The sequence below is a fragment of the Mytilus californianus genome, unplaced genomic scaffold, assembly GCF_021869535.1.
Source record: "Mytilus californianus isolate M0D057914Y unplaced genomic scaffold, xbMytCali1.0.p SCAF_1, whole genome shotgun sequence".
NCBI lineage: Eukaryota > Metazoa > Mollusca > Bivalvia > Mytilida > Mytilidae > Mytilus > Mytilus californianus.
In genome coordinates this window covers 87925666-87948646 of record NW_026262581.1, presented here as the reverse complement: position 1 = coordinate 87948646, position 22981 = coordinate 87925666, and the positions used below count along the sequence as shown (strand labels likewise).

The 22981-nt window shown below is 32.2% G+C and overlaps 1 protein-coding gene across 7 annotated transcripts in view; it reads right to left on the bottom strand.

Moving 5' to 3' along the window:
• The window catches only part of LOC127709189 (uncharacterized), a 61539-nt gene that overhangs the window by 6432 nt on the left and 32126 nt on the right, over positions 1-22981 (bottom strand). The window contains exons 1-2 of one of the 7 annotated variants that reach the window (XM_052214618.1): positions 19706-19818; positions 6681-7678 (exon numbers count right to left, since the gene is read on the bottom strand). The exons of 4 other annotated variants lie outside the window; for them this stretch is intronic. The gene's annotated coding sequence lies outside the window, so the exon portion shown is untranslated. Of the gene's footprint in view, positions 1-6680; positions 7679-19705; positions 19823-22981 lie in introns of those variants that run through there. 2 more of the 7 variants (XM_052214599.1, XM_052214609.1) reach the window with 2 other exon arrangements.

The window sequence follows — 22981 nt, the reverse complement described above, 5'->3', positions numbered from 1 at the left end:
CAAATGTAATAGACAATAACCCGACAACTCTATTGTCATAAATTGCTGTAAATAAAATAGAAAAGTGTCGATACATATTTCAAATGTGCATGTTGAGCAGACTTCTGGTAAACGAATATAACAGGAACTGTTGTACAAAACCTTTCTAGATTGTTAATTCATCTACCCAGTATACTGGTTCATAATACTATCTTAGACTACCTTATCTTAAAGAAAATAACTAATAGAAAAAGACAAATGAGTAATGAACAGATAAAATTGGTACTGTTATTCTAAAAAGGTATGTAAAATCCCGTTTGAATGGTTTTACACTAGTAATTTTTGGGGCCCTTTATAGCTTGCTGTTCGGTGTGAGCCAAGGTTCCGTGTTGAAGATTGTACTTTGACCTATAATGGTTTACTTTTATAAATTTTGACTTGGATGGAGAGTTGTCTCATTGGCACTCATACCACATCTTCTTATATCTATGTAGAGTATAATATGTATTCCTGACTCACTTCTGGTATGTATTGAAGCTTGCAATAACCTCCTACAAGTACATTGTATTGTTGTGTTATTTTTTTTAGAATCACGATATATTGCTAAAATAACACATACAAACCAAATTTGAGAAAACAAGTATTTAGCAACTTAACAGAAAAGAACAAATAAAGTTCGAAACTGAAGAGCATTGAGAACTCAAAACTCCGAAATGTTTAGCCAAATACAGCTAAGGTTATATATTCTAGGGGTAGAAAATCCTTATTATTTCGAAAAAATCAAAGTTTTGTAAACAATTGATTTATAATTATCACCATATCTATGATAATTCATGTATGTCAACACAGAAGTGCTGACTACTAGGCTGGTGATAACCGCGGGAAGGAAACTACTACGAGTGCGGTATTCTCTGGTGGAAAGTTGTCAAATTGTTTCAAATTGCATCGTGGTGTTAGGCAAGGAAGTATACTTTCAGCAAAACTCTACCTAATTTTTATAAACGACCTCATTGACAAATTAGAAACTTGTCAACAAGGTGCTTTTATACATGACCTTAAGGCTAGCACGCCGGTTCAAGCTGGCGATATTTCAATAATCGCAACTGATCGCCAATCTTCACAAGTTATGGTCAAAATTTGCGAAGAGTACAGCATCATTTGGACCTTTGCGTTATCAGCAGGGAAAAGTCAGCTCTTACATTTTGGTTAATCTACAACTGGAACCGATGTGCTTCTATATAATGAACCAATATCGACAATTAAGACAGCAAAACATTGTGGAATTAAGCTTTATACGTGCCTTAAGACTATGGAACGTACAATAGACATTTGGAGAACCCTATGTGCAACAGTATATCTTTAATCCGTCTAGGTGTTCATCCAGCTATTTTAAACCCTATTGTATGTTCAAAATTCGCAAAACAAGTGTGTTATCCGAAGGCGTTGTACGGATGTGAATTATGGGGCAAACTTACTTCAACTGAATGGTTAATGTTGGAAAGAACTCAGCACTACATTTGCAAAAATATTCAAGGTTTACCACGACGCACACGAAGTGATATGGGCCTTCCGATGATCAGTTGGTTCAGCATTGAAAGCAATGTGGACGAGAAGAAACTTCTATTCTTAGGGCGGATATGTAATCTTCCGTGCGAATCTGTATCTTTCCGTATATTAATTCGTAGAGTTAACGACTTAAAATACAACGACGGAAGCCATTCAAATTTGGGATTCACTGTTGACATTATGAACATTTTGCAGAAATATGATTTATCGACATATTTTGATGATTTCTGTGAAACCGGACTTTTCCCATCACCTCTAGTATGGAAGCGTATTGTGAAAACAGCAGTGGCCGCTTTCGAGATTGTTAATTGGACAAGACGTATTAACATTGATGATGACTTTGTTGCTTTTAAAACGATCAAAAAAACATATGCACCTCACTCTGCATGGACTGTAGCATTGAAGCACCCAAACCTACGAAAACAAGCTCATTATTTGATTTCTGTTTGATGTTTAGTAAGAGAAAATGGCATTGGACAATACATTCTCTGTGACAGATGTGGTAGAATGTTTTTGGATCCATTAGTTCACGCTATTGCTTCATGTGACTATCTCGACGAAACACGTGATAACTTTTGGTGTGAAATCATTAATATCAATCCAATAACTTCAGTATCTTCCTAGCAAACATGTCTGATGAAGAACTTTTTTATTATTTACTTTCCTGCAATTCGGACAACTTCCCACTAGAAACCGACCAATTAGAGACATTCCAAGCCATATGCGTTCGATTTATCTTTAAATTTGGATCTTTAATACAAGATTAGAATAACTGTAATATCCGTTGCTGACAATTACTCATTTCAACTGATCATGAAATTTCTGATTTAATTTGCCTATTTTGTTAAAATATTTAATTTTGTGTTTATTATAAAATAAAATTGAGAATGGAAATTATGTTTATTATTTACACTCTCCTTATGGAGGCAATAAAGAATATATATATACATTGTACTGTTGTGTTATTTTTTTGAGAATCACGATATATTGCTAAAATAACACATACAAACCAAATTTGAGAAAACAAGTATTTAGCACCTTAACAAAAAAATTCGATGTTGGAAAATGCAAAATCTTGGATAAATATCGTGATTTTAGTAAACTTAAACTGTTTACCAAAAAGCAAGATATCAATGATATAAAAATTACATTGTGCATTAGCACTGAAGACAAACAATATCGGCATTGGTTTTTGTACTATATTTTTTTGGATTTCTGTCCAATAAGTTGCGTCAGAAATTTGAAAAGGGCTTATTGAATTGGGGAGGGGGTGTTAGTCTGATGTAAGTATATAGAAGTTCTGAAATCATTTGTGAATTTTTATTTATACTTAATTTTTTATGAAAAGCGACTCCTCGGATGCGCCAAATTTATAAAGTATTATTTTTTAGAATTGGGTCGATGCTGGTGGAATGTAAGTACCTGAGGCCCAGTAGTCAGTATTTTTTCGATGATTTGTAATATTTGTTTCGTAAATTATAAGATGATCAATTTAGAAATTAAAAAAAAAAAAACTAAGGTACACGAATCGATCGAAATATTTGCGGGAATATCCCTGTAGTACCCCCTGCATTCATTGGTCAATTGTGAATGAGGTCTGTATAGGGTGTTAACTCACTCATTCATAAAATATAAAATCATTATTTTGAAAAGTTAAAGTTCACATATAAATAACTTATTATAGATCAGGACTGAAGTTTGTATGCCCGACAAAAGACTCATCAGTGACGCTCGAATAAAAAAAAAAGTTGAAAAGAACAAATAAAGTTCGAAACTGAAGAGCATTGAGAACTCAAAACTCCGAAATGTTTAGCCAAATACAGCTAAGGTTATATATTCTAGGGGTAGAAAATCCTTATTATTTCGAAAAAATCAAAGTTTGGTAAACAATTAATTTATGATTATCACCATATCTATGATAATTCATGTATGTCAACACAGAAGTGCTGACTACTAGGCTGGTGATAACCGCGGGAAGGAAACTTCCAAATATACTCATCTTAGATACCAGGATTAAAATATTATACGCCAGACGTGAATTTACCATGACACCAGTAAAAATTACTCGTTGGTTTGATAAAACCATCCTACGGCATTTATTAAAATTTATTTTCAATTTGATTGTTATGCAATTAAGTTAAGTATTTGTTATTTGTTCCAATCAGTATTTTTTGTCTATCATATAAGTTGAATCCGATTTAGACTCGTTGTTTAACTCAGTAAATATCTATCTTGATCCCATTATATCTATCTAATAGAAATTGTCACTAACAGCTACCGCTATCATAATATTTTTGCTTAAAAACAAAGAAATCATCTTATTATTGCACAGAAATTTCCCTGTTGGTACTGACTTTTGATAATCATAATATGAACAGCAAGTTTTCCATTTTTCTATTGGTATATTCAGTTTCAAAATAGGAAAGTTTTCATATTGAACAAATGCTGCGAAACTATGGGAAGTCGTTTTCGTTAAACAATTATTAACCAGTTTTTCGAGAAAAAATACTAGTATAAGTAACCAAAAAACTTGTTTAAGTAACACCTCTGACTGGTCAACTATGAGAACTATTAAATTAACACACTAAAATTCAGAAAAATTCAAAATACACACTGCTCATTACTCTTTACTCATTGAAATTTAAGAAAAGCATACTGGAATAATATAAATTCAATAATTTACAATGCGAATTAAAAATTACACAATGGGAATACAATGTCAAAGTAAGATTAGAATGAAAAACACACATTCTTATGTTTTTCATTTTAAATTTCTGTTTAAATTTGCTTTGCCCTTTTTCGAGAATGATGGTATGATCTCAAGTTAAAAGAAAAGTACACCATTTGTCATATTTTGTTTTTTTCATGAAATTCTGAGAAATATTTCTATGATTTTATTAGAAATTTATTTTAGTAAGGGAAGCATACCATTAATAAAACTCTGATTTGTGCAATTTTAAGGAGATCCACTCAAACCCCTACCCTGCTTCATCCCAAAAACTCTTTTCTGTCATATGTTCAATTCTAATTGATATCGTACACTAATACTCTCGCAGAATATCAAGACTAACTCAAAAATTGCCTCATTTAACTTTCTTATGTCAATTGCTTTGCTTTTAAAAAGGGTTATATATATATGTATATATATACTCAAGTCTAAATTGAAAACAACGTTCAAACCTATGATTTCGTTGCATAAAAACTGCAATTTTTATACGTGTGCATGCAAAACAAAATTCTTCGTATAGGGGTCAAAATACAGCACAAACAACATTTCCAAAAGACCAAAAAAGTGAAAAAGTATATTTTAACAAACACATTTGACTAGAAGGTCGAACAACGGATGTTTTTAAACCCTACTGACTGCCATTGGCGATTGCCAAATAAACGTATCACCAGATGTAACAAAATGGATCTTAACTATTAATTTAATACCAAACAGAAAACAATAAACTTGCGGAAAAGATGGTATACCGCAAACAAAAGGTGCAAAAATTAGTACACCATATCCGGATTTCGACACTTAATGTCTCTTCAGTGATGTTAGGAATCGAAACGGTATTTGGGAGGCCATATAATTTACCTCAATTTAGGATAGACTCTTGAATTTTGAAGAGTCGAAATAGGATGAACGGATCATATAAACCCGAAGGCAAATATAATACAAGCCCAAACGAAAAAATATAAACAAGTCTAAATTGAAAACAACGTTCAAACCTATGATTGCGTTGGATAAAAACCGCATTTTTTATACGTGTGCATGCAAAACAAATTTCGTGGTAGAGGGGTCTAAATACAGCACGAACAACATTTTCCAAAAGACCAAAAAAGTGAAAAAGTATATTTTAACAAACCCATTTGACTAGCAGGTCGAACAACGGATGTTCTCAAACCCTGCTGACTGTCATTGGCGATTGCCAAATAAACGTATCACCAGATGTAACAAAATGGATCTTAACTATTAATTTAATACCAAACAAAAAACAATAAACTTGCGGAAAAGATGGTATACCGCAAACAAAAGGTGCAAACATTAGTACACCATATCCGGATTTCGACACTTAATGTCTCTTCAGGGATGTAAGAATCGAAACGGTATTTGGAAGGCCATATAATTTACCTCAATTTAGGATAGACTCTTGAATTTTGAAGAGTCGAAATAGGATGAACGGATCATATAAACCCGAAGGCAAATATAATACAAGCCTAACGAAAAAAATATAAACAAGTCTAAATTGAAAACAACATTCAAACCTATGATTGCGTTTGATAAAAATTGCAATTCGAAATAGAACACACATGCGTCTGTCTCGTTGTAAGACTGTCTATGACTTCAATGAAAACATAGTAGAAATTATCATATTAGACAAGTGTTAATTTGATTCTGGAGTGCTTAACTGCATTTTGGTAGCATTAACAAAGCGTGGTATACAATTAAGAAAACAAACACTGCTCTCTGAAAATACTGTGTTCTAAAAAGTATAAAATTGATGTTCATTTTAACGATGTTTATGATTTTGAAATCCGAATTTTTTTTATATGCAATTCCTGTTTGACTGTTTCAAAGGATGGGGACATACGGGAGTGTAGTATCTTTGATGATGAATACTGTTTTTCTAAGGTAGCTGGGGTGTCTAAATGTTCGACGATAGATTTTTTTTAAACTTCTGTAAATGAATTTCTGGGTCAATGTACTTTCAAATTTCAATAAAAAAAATTGGGGTTACGGACTTAGTTTTTTTTTTTGTTAAAATACATTGAATTAACGAAATCACAGTTTTTTTTATATGGGTTATATAGGAGAAACTTAATTTTTCTTTATTGAGGAAAAATCAAACGAGAGAATTGGCTAAAATTTAATGAGAGAATTGATTTTCATAACTATATCCGAAATATCAAATACGAATAAGGGGTCACGGGTTTATTTTCTTGAAAAATAAAAAAAAAAAAAAACACACAAATTGTCGTATCAAATTCAGTATGATTATAGGATTTTTTTTTTTAAATTTTAGATAAATTTACCGACACTTAATTTTTTTATACTTGGTAAAATATTTTTAGACCAAAAAAGTATTTTTGCAACTTGCCTCAAAGGATGATCAGAAAAAGACACCCGATCTACATTAAGAACTTACTTTTTTAACATGCTGGGGTTTTGACATTGGCATTCTGTATAAACACCAGTCTATGACTCTCATATCATAGGATATAGAAATATTGTCATCCCTGGATTTCTCCCGGAATCTAATTACCCCTTGTTGACGTTGGCGTCCGCTCTGCTGGATGTACAATTACGCTGCCACATTAGGGAGAATGCGGACGTTAAATCCAATACGATGTTTAAAGAGAGTGCCACTCTCTGCATGTTAAAGAATCATTGAGACAACTCTTTGAGGGGGGTCCGTATGTGACCTGTTACAGGGGAAAATCTCCAAAATAATATTGTTTTCTATTGGCAGTCATGCAAAGTTTCCGCCGTTAATCCCTGGCGTCTCACCTTGCAACAGCTACTTATTGTATTACATGTTAATAGTTTTTCGTCATGATTATGCACGAAATAATTGCCGCTTGACTTTAAGCAAAAAGAAATCAATAAATCCTGATCGATTTTTATGTACCAATTGAATTAATTGTCAATTTGGTTTGTTCCTGGATATTTACGTAAAATTTGCCAATGGACGTTATCCAATCAACTAATTCATCTATTCATATATCTTGTTTTGCCGAACACAGTCAGTGCCGTAAAACAAAGGTTAGAATCTGTGATGTTTGTCTTATGTGAATGAGGATATTTTCATCAACTTTTCAGCATTCTCGTTTCGTTCCGATATCACTTAGCTGTCTCGTCTATAAACTTATTCATCTTTTTTCAAGCAACATTGGTATATAAATAATTTGGGATGAGCTTGACTATGACAAAAATGGCGATAAAACAGGAGGAATATCTGTTTTAATTGTGATGGGCAGTAAACATTGCCATTCAATAATGATTTGTACGTCCCAATTTTTTGCGTTTTCAAGTAAAACTAGAGTATACAAGGAGAACCCGTCACCACCAAACAAGATCTGCACACAAGTTAACTGATCGAATTAGCAGTTCACTTATTTTGCGTTTTAGCTATTACCATACAAACTGTAATACAAAGAGAAAAATATTAGATTGTAAAAAAATGTCAACTAGATATACACATAAGTCCCATGACTGAAATTGTCAGTCGCCTTGAATGACGATTGTCACCGTTGTTTTGCGTAATAATTGTAGATGGAGAGAAACTTTAAACAGCAAAAACGGTCAGAAAAACACGATCTACAAATAGGTTTAACTGCCTTAATCGTCAGTTGATTTGTTCTAGAAATTATTGCCCTGAAAGACATTTGTTTTATCCATTATTGAAAACTATAACAGATTAAAACCATAATAGAAATAGAGAAACTTGAAATATCAAGTAAAATCACCTAGAAAAGATCTGCAAATTGGTCAACATGACGTAGATCGTAATTCATATAGGAGTTATTGCCTCTCAAACCGAATTTTTCGGCTCTACTCTCCTTCCCTTAGTTTATCTGGCTAGGATATGATGTAAACCCTTGTTACATTATTGTTTACAGGGAGGTTACGGCTCACGTCAAATGTAATAGACAATAACCCGACAACTCTATTGTCATAAATTGCTGTAAATAAAATAGAAAAGTGTCGATACATATTTCAAATGTGCATGTTGAGCAGACTTCTGGTAAACGAATATAACAGGAACTGTTGTACAAAACCTTTCTAGATTGTTAATTCATCTACCCAGTATACTGGTTCATAATACTATCTTAGACTACCTTATCTTAAAGAAAATAACTAATAGAAAAAGACAAATGAGTAATGAACAGATAAAATTGGTACTGTTATTCTAAAAAGGTATGTAAAATCCCGTTTGAATGGTTTTACACTAGTAATTTTTGGGGCCCTTTATAGCTTGCTGTTCGGTGTGAGCCAAGGTTCCGTGTTGAAGATTGTACTTTGACCTATAATGGTTTACTTTTATAAATTTTGACTTGGATGGAGAGTTGTCTCATTGGCACTCATACCACATCTTCTTATATCTATGTAGAGTATAATATGTATTCCTGACTCACTTCTGGTATGTATTGAAGCTTGCAATAACCTCCTACAAGTACATTGTATTGTTGTGTTATTTTTTTTAGAATCACGATATATTGCTAAAATAACACATACAAACCAAATTTGAGAAAACAAGTATTTAGCAACTTAACAGAAAAGAACAAATAAAGTTCGAAACTGAAGAGCATTGAGAACTCAAAACTCCGAAATGTTTAGCCAAATACAGCTAAGGTTATATATTCTAGGGGTAGAAAATCCTTATTATTTCGAAAAAATCAAAGTTTTGTAAACAATTGATTTATAATTATCACCATATCTATGATAATTCATGTATGTCAACACAGAAGTGCTGACTACTAGGCTGGTGATAACCGCGGGAAGGAAACTACTACGAGTGCGGTATTCTCTGGTGGAAAGTTGTCAAATTGTTTCAAATTGCATCGTGGTGTTAGGCAAGGAAGTATACTTTCAGCAAAACTCTACCTAATTTTTATAAACGACCTCATTGACAAATTAGAAACTTGTCAACAAGGTGCTTTTATACATGACCTTAAGGCTAGCACGCCGGTTCAAGCTGGCGATATTTCAATAATCGCAACTGATCGCCAATCTTCACAAGTTATGGTCAAAATTTGCGAAGAGTACAGCATCATTTGGACCTTTGCGTTATCAGCAGGGAAAAGTCAGCTCTTACATTTTGGTTAATCTACAACTGGAACCGATGTGCTTCTATATAATGAACCAATATCGACAATTAAGACAGCAAAACATTGTGGAATTAAGCTTTATACGTGCCTTAAGACTATGGAACGTACAATAGACATTTGGAGAACCCTATGTGCAACAGTATATCTTTAATCCGTCTAGGTGTTCATCCAGCTATTTTAAACCCTATTGTATGTTCAAAATTCGCAAAACAAGTGTGTTATCCGAAGGCGTTGTACGGATGTGAATTATGGGGCAAACTTACTTCAACTGAATGGTTAATGTTGGAAAGAACTCAGCACTACATTTGCAAAAATATTCAAGGTTTACCACGACGCACACGAAGTGATATGGGCCTTCCGATGATCAGTTGGTTCAGCATTGAAAGCAATGTGGACGAGAAGAAACTTCTATTCTTAGGGCGGATATGTAATCTTCCGTGCGAATCTGTATCTTTCCGTATATTAATTCGTAGAGTTAACGACTTAAAATACAACGACGGAAGCCATTCAAATTTGGGATTCACTGTTGACATTATGAACATTTTGCAGAAATATGATTTATCGACATATTTTGATGATTTCTGTGAAACCGGACTTTTCCCATCACCTCTAGTATGGAAGCGTATTGTGAAAACAGCAGTGGCCGCTTTCGAGATTGTTAATTGGACAAGACGTATTAACATTGATGATGACTTTGTTGCTTTTAAAACGATCAAAAAAACATATGCACCTCACTCTGCATGGACTGTAGCATTGAAGCACCCAAACCTACGAAAACAAGCTCATTATTTGATTTCTGTTTGATGTTTAGTAAGAGAAAATGGCATTGGACAATACATTCTCTGTGACAGATGTGGTAGAATGTTTTTGGATCCATTAGTTCACGCTATTGCTTCATGTGACTATCTCGACGAAACACGTGATAACTTTTGGTGTGAAATCATTAATATCAATCCAATAACTTCAGTATCTTCCTAGCAAACATGTCTGATGAAGAACTTTTTTATTATTTACTTTCCTGCAATTCGGACAACTTCCCACTAGAAACCGACCAATTAGAGACATTCCAAGCCATATGCGTTCGATTTATCTTTAAATTTGGATCTTTAATACAAGATTAGAATAACTGTAATATCCGTTGCTGACAATTACTCATTTCAACTGATCATGAAATTTCTGATTTAATTTGCCTATTTTGTTAAAATATTTAATTTTGTGTTTATTATAAAATAAAATTGAGAATGGAAATTATGTTTATTATTTACACTCTCCTTATGGAGGCAATAAAGAATATATATATACATTGTACTGTTGTGTTATTTTTTTGAGAATCACGATATATTGCTAAAATAACACATACAAACCAAATTTGAGAAAACAAGTATTTAGCACCTTAACAAAAAAATTCGATGTTGGAAAATGCAAAATCTTGGATAAATATCGTGATTTTAGTAAACTTAAACTGTTTACCAAAAAGCAAGATATCAATGATATAAAAATTACATTGTGCATTAGCACTGAAGACAAACAATATCGGCATTGGTTTTTGTACTATATTTTTTTGGATTTCTGTCCAATAAGTTGCGTCAGAAATTTGAAAAGGGCTTATTGAATTGGGGAGGGGGTGTTAGTCTGATGTAAGTATATAGAAGTTCTGAAATCATTTGTGAATTTTTATTTATACTTAATTTTTTATGAAAAGCGACTCCTCGGATGCGCCAAATTTATAAAGTATTATTTTTTAGAATTGGGTCGATGCTGGTGGAATGTAAGTACCTGAGGCCCAGTAGTCAGTATTTTTTCGATGATTTGTAATATTTGTTTCGTAAATTATAAGATGATCAATTTAGAAATTAAAAAAAAAAAAACTAAGGTACACGAATCGATCGAAATATTTGCGGGAATATCCCTGTAGTACCCCCTGCATTCATTGGTCAATTGTGAATGAGGTCTGTATAGGGTGTTAACTCACTCATTCATAAAATATAAAATCATTATTTTGAAAAGTTAAAGTTCACATATAAATAACTTATTATAGATCAGGACTGAAGTTTGTATGCCCGACAAAAGACTCATCAGTGACGCTCGAATAAAAAAAAAAGTTGAAAAGAACAAATAAAGTTCGAAACTGAAGAGCATTGAGAACTCAAAACTCCGAAATGTTTAGCCAAATACAGCTAAGGTTATATATTCTAGGGGTAGAAAATCCTTATTATTTCGAAAAAATCAAAGTTTGGTAAACAATTAATTTATGATTATCACCATATCTATGATAATTCATGTATGTCAACACAGAAGTGCTGACTACTAGGCTGGTGATAACCGCGGGAAGGAAACTTCCAAATATACTCATCTTAGATACCAGGATTAAAATATTATACGCCAGACGTGAATTTACCATGACACCAGTAAAAATTACTCGTTGGTTTGATAAAACCATCCTACGGCATTTATTAAAATTTATTTTCAATTTGATTGTTATGCAATTAAGTTAAGTATTTGTTATTTGTTCCAATCAGTATTTTTTGTCTATCATATAAGTTGAATCCGATTTAGACTCGTTGTTTAACTCAGTAAATATCTATCTTGATCCCATTATATCTATCTAATAGAAATTGTCACTAACAGCTACCGCTATCATAATATTTTTGCTTAAAAACAAAGAAATCATCTTATTATTGCACAGAAATTTCCCTGTTGGTACTGACTTTTGATAATCATAATATGAACAGCAAGTTTTCCATTTTTCTATTGGTATATTCAGTTTCAAAATAGGAAAGTTTTCATATTGAACAAATGCTGCGAAACTATGGGAAGTCGTTTTCGTTAAACAATTATTAACCAGTTTTTCGAGAAAAAATACTAGTATAAGTAACCAAAAAACTTGTTTAAGTAACACCTCTGACTGGTCAACTATGAGAACTATTAAATTAACACACTAAAATTCAGAAAAATTCAAAATACACACTGCTCATTACTCTTTACTCATTGAAATTTAAGAAAAGCATACTGGAATAATATAAATTCAATAATTTACAATGCGAATTAAAAATTACACAATGGGAATACAATGTCAAAGTAAGATTAGAATGAAAAACACACATTCTTATGTTTTTCATTTTAAATTTCTGTTTAAATTTGCTTTGCCCTTTTTCGAGAATGATGGTATGATCTCAAGTTAAAAGAAAAGTACACCATTTGTCATATTTTGTTTTTTTCATGAAATTCTGAGAAATATTTCTATGATTTTATTAGAAATTTATTTTAGTAAGGGAAGCATACCATTAATAAAACTCTGATTTGTGCAATTTTAAGGAGATCCACTCAAACCCCTACCCTGCTTCATCCCAAAAACTCTTTTCTGTCATATGTTCAATTCTAATTGATATCGTACACTAATACTCTCGCAGAATATCAAGACTAACTCAAAAATTGCCTCATTTAACTTTCTTATGTCAATTGCTTTGCTTTTAAAAAGGGTTATATATATATGTATATATATACTCAAGTCTAAATTGAAAACAACGTTCAAACCTATGATTTCGTTGCATAAAAACTGCAATTTTTATACGTGTGCATGCAAAACAAAATTCTTCGTATAGGGGTCAAAATACAGCACAAACAACATTTCCAAAAGACCAAAAAAGTGAAAAAGTATATTTTAACAAACACATTTGACTAGAAGGTCGAACAACGGATGTTTTTAAACCCTACTGACTGCCATTGGCGATTGCCAAATAAACGTATCACCAGATGTAACAAAATGGATCTTAACTATTAATTTAATACCAAACAGAAAACAATAAACTTGCGGAAAAGATGGTATACCGCAAACAAAAGGTGCAAAAATTAGTACACCATATCCGGATTTCGACACTTAATGTCTCTTCAGTGATGTTAGGAATCGAAACGGTATTTGGGAGGCCATATAATTTACCTCAATTTAGGATAGACTCTTGAATTTTGAAGAGTCGAAATAGGATGAACGGATCATATAAACCCGAAGGCAAATATAATACAAGCCCAAACGAAAAAATATAAACAAGTCTAAATTGAAAACAACGTTCAAACCTATGATTGCGTTGGATAAAAACCGCATTTTTTATACGTGTGCATGCAAAACAAATTTCGTGGTAGAGGGGTCTAAATACAGCACGAACAACATTTTCCAAAAGACCAAAAAAGTTAGAAAGTATATTTTAACAAACCCATTTGACTAGCAGGTCGAACAACGGATGTTCTCAAACCCTGCTGACTGTCATTGGCGATTGCCAAATAAACGTATCACCAGATGTAACAAAATGGATCTTAACTATTAATTTAATACCAAACAAAAAACAATAAACTTGCGGAAAAGATGGTATACCGCAAACAAAAGGTGCAAACATTAGTACACCATATCCGGATTTCGACACTTAATGTCTCTTCAGGGATGTAAGAATCGAAACGGTATTTGGAAGGCCATATAATTTACCTCAATTTAGGATAGACTCTTGAATTTTGAAGAGTCGAAATAGGATGAACGGATCATATAAACCCGAAGGCAAATATAATACAAGCCCAAACGAAAAAAATATAAACAAGTCTAAATTGAAAACAACATTCAAACCTATGATTGCGTTTGATAAAAATTGCAATTTTTTTACGTGTGCATGCAAAACAAATTTCTTGGTAGAGGGGTCAAAATACAGCACAAACAACATTTTCCAAAAGACCAAAAAAGTGAAAAAGTATATTTAAACAAATGCATTTGACTAGCAGGTCGAACAACGGATGTTTTTAAACCCTACTGACTGCCATTGGCGATTGCCAAATAAACGTATCACCAGATGTAACAAAATGGATCTTAACTATTAATTTAATACCAAACAGAAAACAATAAACTTGCGGAAAAGAAGGTATACCGCAAACAAAAGGTGCAAAAATTAGTACACCATATCCGGATTTTGACACTTAATGTCTCTTCAGGGATGTAAGAATCGAAACGGTATTTGGAAGGCCATATAATTTACCTCAATTTAGGATAGACTCTTGAATTTTGAAGAGTCGAAATAGGATGAACGGATCATATAAACCCGAAGGCAAATATAATACAAGCCCAAACGAAAAAAATATAAACAAGTCTAAATTGAAAACAACGTTCATACCTATGATTGCGTTGGATATAAAACCGTAATGTTTATACGTGTGCATGCAAAACAAATTTCTTGGTAGAGGTGTCTTAATACAGCACAAACAACATTTACCAAAAGACCAAAAAAGTGAAAAAGTATATTTTAACAAAACGCATTTGACTAGCAGGTCAAACAACGGATGTTCTTAAACCCTGCTGACTGCCATTGGCGATTGCCAAATAAACGTATCCCCAGATGTAGCAACATGGATCCTAACTATTAGTTTAATAACGAACAGAATTTAATGCCTTTTTATCTTAGCGATCACTACAAGGATACATATAAATGCTTACAAATACTAATCAGTCCATACGAATAAAACAATATAAACATAAGGAGATGATGTATGATTGCAAATAAGACAACTATCCACCAAAATAAATGACGTGGATGTAAAACAACCATGTAAAAATAAAAAGAACGAAGGTTTTTAGGGAAGAAAATAATTAAAAGAAAACGTGGATTGCTAGACATATATTTCGATATTCACCTCTGTGAATCTAGTGTTAAAGCCAAGAAGATCAAATTTCGTAAAAGAAGAGGGTAGATAAAAATATCAAGTAAAACGGCTATGGTGTTGGTCACAGTGTCGTCAGGTCACAAAAGACGCTACTTCATCGTATTGTAAAAATTGGTGTAAACGGGAAAAAGATGAAAAGAAAACTGTTGATTCTTATTTTTTAATGAATGTATGAATGTTGTGGATATTCGAATATCACATTTCGAAAATGATTTAAAACTAGATAAAAGAGTACATAATACGCCTATCTCTAGACCTAGAATATGAAACAAACTTTAAGTACTGGAAAAGCGGTTGTGTTTGTAGCACCCAGCAAACCAGCCAACAATGTGGTGTTGGTATGACGTTAATACTACACGGAAGTTCTTAAGAATGAAATCAATAATTCTTCTACATTCAGGTCCGTGCGGTCCACAGAGCATATTGTAAACAGTCATATCATAACTACGCCACAGTTTAAAGCATTCTGGACATTTGAAGGTCCCTACTATGTATTGGTTACCTAAACTTCACAAAAAACCGGTAAAATGTCGTTTCGTCTCGGCTTCTAGTAAGTGTTCTACTACTAATTTTTTGGTGCTTTTAACGAGTTCCTTAACTACTATCAAAGAACTTATCATTAAATTTTGTAATAAAACATAAGAAAATAGTGGAATTAACTATTTGTGGAGTGTAAAAAATTCTTTAGATGTTTTACATTTATGTACGTTTCAGCAATAAAGTTTGTCGACAGGTATTCGTATGGACGCCAATTGCGCCCTTTTAATAACAGACTTGTTCTTGTACTGTTATGAATCACAGTTTATTGAAAAACTCAAAAAGACCTGTCTAAATTGCATCTTATCGTTATCTTGATGATATTTTTTCGTTAAATAATCAATAATTTTCTAAATATTCTGCCAAAATTACCCTAATGAACTAACTTTAAATAAATCAAATATAAACGGTAATGACTATCTTTTCCTAGATTAAGATATTTCAGTGTTACATGGGAAACTCTACACAAAACTTTTTGACAAAGGGGACGATTTTTCTTTCCCTATTGTTAATTTTCCTTTTTTTTGTATCGGGGTGTTTTTTTGGCACCAACTTACGGTGTTTAATTATCACAACTCATTCGCTATGCCCGTGTCTGTAGTGACGTTTTGAATTTCAATGAACGTAATCTATGTATTACGGGTAAATAATTTCAGAGATTTCGTTAGAACAAATAACTTAAAACCATAACTAAATTTTTCCATAGATACAAAGATTTGGTTTGAGAAATTTAGCTGTAACTAAATAGTATTGTTATATATATATATATATATCATGCATATGCACATTCACGGTTCTACACCTGTAATTTGGCATTGCACAAGGTCATGTTTTTCTCTGACTTGTAATGACGTCTTTACACTAAATCCATTTGGTGTTGGATGTGTACTGATTGATATTTTAGTCATTTGGTCCTTGTCATTCGGTCTCTGGTGGAGTGTTGTCTCAACATCTTCTTATTTTTAAGAACAGAAAAACGTTATCATTTGTTTACATGGTTTATTTGAACTATACTATTCACCACATTAAATGCATTATTTTATAAGATATGTCTGTTAACACCTACATATATAATGTAGATAAATGTCCTTAAGGATTGAAAGAGAAATGTAAAGCAAACTTTCTGAAAGCTATTTTCAGCATTATTTACATACAGCTTTAATATAACATCACTTACTGTGACTGTTTAATTGCAAAATTTTGTGATAATCATTTGGTTACATCAATACAAGCTTTATTATGATTCGAGGCAAAATATCAGGTATCATGCCGATTGTGTTCATACAATGGGGTAATGTTATACGTAATATCTCCGTCTTCTTTTCTCACATATTAAAATAGATTTTATTAAGTTCAACGAGGACTTACCATGGAACATGTTTTTATTAAATTTTGCAAAGATTGCAATCATAACACCACGATTTATATCATACTTTTCTTAAATTCGCAGTTGGTTAATTAAGAAATTATTAACATAAGTCCAAACTCCTTTAGGCAAAGTTGACCTAGATGAATTTAGCTACTCTTTTTTTCACCCTTTTAATCACAATATTATATGCATTTTAGTCTTAAACGGTCATATGGATCAAAACATCATCTGAAAAGTCTGAACAATAAATCATTCAGTCATGTTCAGTCTCAGTCAATTGTCAGACTTATATAAACTTCGGTTAATTCAGTACTGCGCAGACAATTCACTTGCAGTCAATTCAGTACTGTTCAGTATCTTTTCAGACAATTCAGTATCATTTTGATGAGTACAGGTAAATAACATCTACGGAACAGTCAACTGAACATAAACTGTAAAGTGAATTGTCTATACAGTACTGATTTTACCGCAGTGGATAGATCTGAAAATTGACTGAAAGACCGAAAATGACTTAATGATATATTATTCATTTTTTTAAGAGCTCTTCTAACCAAAATGACAGTTTCAGATCAAAGTTTGTCGATTACTGTCAAATAGCTTTATGTAGTCAGGTATTTATACATCTTTGAATTTCATATTTGTGTGTTTTAACGTTCCCCATGAAGATAGCCTCAGAAAAGTGCCCGGACACTCGCAATTTAGGACCTGCTATTTTTATTTACTTATTTATTGAACTTAGTCGGTACTACTACTGGTGAGTTTAAGATCTTGGTGGTGTCATCATAATTTCAGTAGTCAACGCATCTGTATTGACATGGTTCATGACACTCTTTTCATGAACTCTCCGTTGGTCAAATAAGAAATCACGAAACAAATATTCTTACTTAAATAAAATTTGTATACTCTATATTGTCCATTTTTGTCATATAGCTCCACACATGCACGTATTGGTGTCTATATGCATCGTTTAAATTCAAATGTTATGTTTTCCTTTGATCGATCTTGATGAAGGTTAATCTAGAACAAAAAGTCAGGAAAATGGCTATTGTTATCTTATAGTTCTGTTGTGTCTTTGTTCTCCTCTTATATTTGATGTGTTTCCCTCAGTTTTAGTTTGTAACCCGGATTTGTTTTTTCTCAATCGATTTATGAATTTCGAACAGCGGTATACTACTGTTGCCTTTATTCGGATGCCCATACGCTATAAAGTGTAATTTTCATTTACTACAACTGGGTCGATACCACTACTGGTGAATATTTAGCCCTTGATGGTATCATTATCTCAAAAGTCAGGGTATATGTATTGACATGATTTATAACACATTTTTTGTTTAGATCATCGGTTTATAAAACTGGGAAGAAGAAAAAATCAGGTATTGAGAAAGTAAGGTTTTAACTCCCCCAAGTAAGTTAATCAGTTAAAAAGATGAATTTGGAAACTCATGTTTCCTTTTTGTAATATAGTTCCATGCGTATTCATGTATTTATTCATTCTTGCATTCAAATGTTTGTGATGTGGTGTTTCTTCTGAAGTTAAATCTAGAAAAACGCCTCGGACGCACGAAGTTTATAAAATGCTATTTTCATATGCATGTAAGTATAATTTACAAACGTAAACAATTGATGTTGTTATTATCTATCCAATTGATTAACGTCTAGTGCCAAGTATTTTACGCAAATCTATGGCTAGAACAAATTCAAGACAAAACCAATTGTGGGTTCTGCAAAGTGAGTTGATTGTACTGAAGGACGGGAAATTTTGACTGCCACTAGAGAAAGTGCTGACCCCTAAAAAAATTAAATTCTTGAAAGTGATATTAATGTGCAGAAAAGTAATAAGCAGATATGTTCATTTGATTTTAGGTACTCTTTCTGATTTGACCATGAGGAATAATGAAACTCTTTACACTTGAAGGTCAATGAAATTTGCATAAGAGTAAATATTGTGTTTGCCGGCGGTTTCAAAATGTGTCGTGAATATATGGGGTAAAATAATTTATATTTAACTTAAATCAAATTTGATTGTGAATAATCTTTTAACTTGAGCGATCTAGTCTAAAATAAAAGCAAACAAGCTTGCTATCATCAATGTTGAATATCAATAAATCTATCGAGTGTAAATTCATGTTTTACAATTCATCTCTGAAATATATTTGATATATTTTTTGCAAACTTGAATTTTACTGGACAGTAAATAAGACGTGTATGCATGTACTTACTGTGTTCAATAAACAAGAATTAACTATTTAAGAGAAAACTACTTTTAAATATTACGTTTACTAAAGATTTAAACAACAAGGATAGTATTGAACCCGGAAATTACAATGTAGGAATTACCTGAAGTAGAGTATGGGTAAATTGAATTAAATCATTTATGCAGTGCTAAATTCCATGTCATTTTCACATCTGGAGCAGGATCTGCTTACCCTTCTAAAACACATGAGATAGATTTTTTGTGGCGTTCGTGTTGCCCTTTTTTAATTTTAATATTTTTTGTTTTGTAGACTGTTGTTTATCTTTTGGTCGCTTTTTTGGCATGGCATTATCAGTTCGTTTTCGACTTATGAGTTTGAATGTTCATTTGGTATCTTCCGCCTCTCTTTTTTCATTACCTTTGATAAATATTTGTAAATTGTTTATCTTTAAAATTTGTAAACCCACTTACATCGTTCAAATATCTAACCTTAAATTTGTAACTTATAATCATGTTGCCCACAATTTCAATATACTGCAAATACTTACTGTTCAATTTTAACATCGTTTTCAAACATAACCTATATTTTGAACAATATACACTTTTTGGCTGAACAATACTGTATATTATCAAATTAAGAAAACCGTTCTTAAATGCATCGTTGATTTTACAGTATAAAAATACTGTAGGTCATATTTCAACAAAATTGTACATTTAAATTATTTAAGATTTTGTTTATTAACCAATTTTTTCTGAATGCATCATAATCGAGGGAATAACCAATCAGAACATTAATAGGCACAATAGAACTAAACACACTTGGTAGTTATCCCATCTGTCTCCTTCTCCATTACTCTTTGTAAATCGTTCTTGTCTGAGTAGTTTTATTTTGTCGGTATTACAGTTGCTACTTTGAAGCTTTGAGTTTTCCATCCGTTTTTATTATCTTAATAGTGTAATGAACCATGTACAACCATATACAGTGTAAAATCCAACAACATGACACATTTCAACTACAAAATCGCAGACATAATACAAACTCTGTTTGATTATGGTGCCTTACAACAGGAAAATGAAGTTGGAGGACACGATTTGTTTTTATTCAAATTGTCTTTTTAGCAATAGAAGATGGATTTTTTTTCCAGTGTTGTAACTTTATTTTATCTTTTTCTTTAATACGGCCATAAGAATTTTGAGGGAGACTGACCTTTAGACCATATTTAGTACAAGATGATTAACGAACATTTTACAATACAAACATGCTGTGATCTCTCTATAACACAAAAAGCTCATCACATGAAAACAACTGAAAAATGTTAAATTTGAACTTATCAACATAGAACTGACAAATGTCTAAATTGAGCTAGAAAATTACAAGTGTGGACCAGACTAAGAATTGTCATTTTGGAAATGAAAAAATTCAGAAATTTCAAATAGGAAGAGAAATTCCAAATTGGAACTGACAAATTCCAAATTGGAACAGAGAAAAACTACTTGGAACTGAGAAAAGTCAACTGAGAAATGACAAATGTCTACTAAGAAATTAGAAATGTCAACTAAAAAATGAAAAATGCCAAGTTGGAAATGAGAAGTTTAAACAACTTAATGTCCCTAACTGTTGGAAAATCAACCCTGAAGCGATACAATAAGCTATTGTACAAATATAAATATCATATTAGACAGCACTGAAGTCCTGAAGTCGAAACATTGCTTTGAGTAGTTATAATTTGTATTTATTTTTCTACTCAAAACATAAGTAGATCGAGTTAACTGTTATAATATATTACAAGTTTGTCGTTAAAGTTGATGAGAAATTAGCATGCGCTATCAAAACATTGATATTTTTTTACATATAAAATTCATGAAAAGATGACCATGTACTACATAATAGGTGGTTTCTTTTTAACAAAAGTAAAAAAAAAAATTGAGAACAATCTAGTAAACAAGTTGATGTGAGAAAAAATTTAGATGAGAAACTGGGGGTTATCTCTGGTGCTTCGGAAGGGTAAACAGATCTTGCTCAACATGTCGTATAAGCTCTGCAACATGGATCGACGAAAATCCAATGGCACGGGAAAAATGGTATATCGAAAAAGACAGTGATATGACACTGATAACATGTGGTTCTGCTACACACAGAGAGTTTGAAACTTGAAAAAAAGATTTAACGCCCTATTCCGACTGTAGGGGTCTGCTTGTTTTACCATTCCAAAGTGTCGAACAAGTGCTTCCTCAACTTAGGTCTACCTTTGGAAGGGGACAATCCAAAAGGCTATATTTCAGAACTCAAGTCAATGGTTTATTGTTCAATGGATTAACATCTACATTAACTTAGGTTTAATATAAATAATAATGTTGCATATATTATTTTCGTGTTATAAACATTTTATGAGCACGATGGGACACACTTTATTTAATAGAAGGTAGGACAATCGGTCATACAAGTGCCAGTTCTATGTGCATCCATATGAGAAATGGGTTATAAAATTTTATCCTTTTTATAAAGTATTGAAACGTAAATAGTAATTCAACTTTAGCATTACAACAGCACATGTCAATAAAAAGGAACTGTTACTTTCTTTCGACTGATCAGCCAAGCCGCCCCCTCTCCTTGAGAACATAACCGATCTGTTTGATAACATCAAGAATTAATATGGATTATTAAGTTACATAAGTTATTCAAAATAAAAAAAAATCCTTATCATCTCGTCTATTATACTTCATATGACTATAAAGACGCAAGCAAACACAACCGTAATCGATAAAGTGCAAACAGTAAGTGTCTGCTTAAAGGTTAAAAAAGGCAAATTCGTTGTGTTGTTTCGTTTCTTTTTACTTGATTTTTATTAGTTTATCAACATATGTTGCTTTTAGTTTCCTGTAGTAGCGGGCATATATTGACCCTACTTTCCAAATTATGAGAGGTTTTATTTTTCTTGATCACGTTAGAGAAAAGTAAAATAGCAAAAATTCCGAACTCCAAGGAAAATTCAAATCGGAAAGTCCCTCAACAAATGCCAGAATCAAAAGCTCAAACATCCCAAACGAATGGAAAACAACTGTCATATTCCTGACTTGGTACAGGCAGTTCCTTGTGTAGAAAATGGTGGATTAAACCTGGTTTTATAGCTAGCTAAACCTCTCATTTGTATGACAGTCGGATAGAATTCCATTATGTTGACAACAGTGAGTGAGCAAAACAAACAGACATAATAGGTAAAATTGTAAAAAAATAGGGGTACAGTAGTCAACATTGTGCTATAATCTTAATCACTATAAAAACAAATAACTATTCCAACAAAGAATCACCTGGTTCACCCAAAGTAACGGATAATTTTTTCTAATAAGATAAGTGCTAATTGTAACAAAAAACGAGTTATACGCTGCTTCCTGAACATGATATTTGAATGGTTTGAAGAATTTGTTTTTAATCGAACATTGGTAATATGTTACTGAAAAAATCCTACCCGTTTTGACAACATTTCTTCAAATATTTGTTCATAAAAAAAGAATTGTAGGTATTTTTCACTTGGAGTATAATGCCAATCCGGTTTTAACAAAGCAGAGAATTCCGGTTCAGGGATCGATGAAAAACACTTCATGTGTCATCAATAAGTGCATATTACAGTGATATGTAGTTGCTTTTCCAGACGCAGAAAATAATACCTACCATTATAACCAAATCACGTTCTATTCTGTCTAATACCTCGCATTACATTTTAATTTCTTAATACATATTTTTATATTATCTTTTATGTTAGCTTAATTCCTGTGGTATTGGATAATAAACATTTCACTGATTTTGAGAGTTGCAATTTAAACTT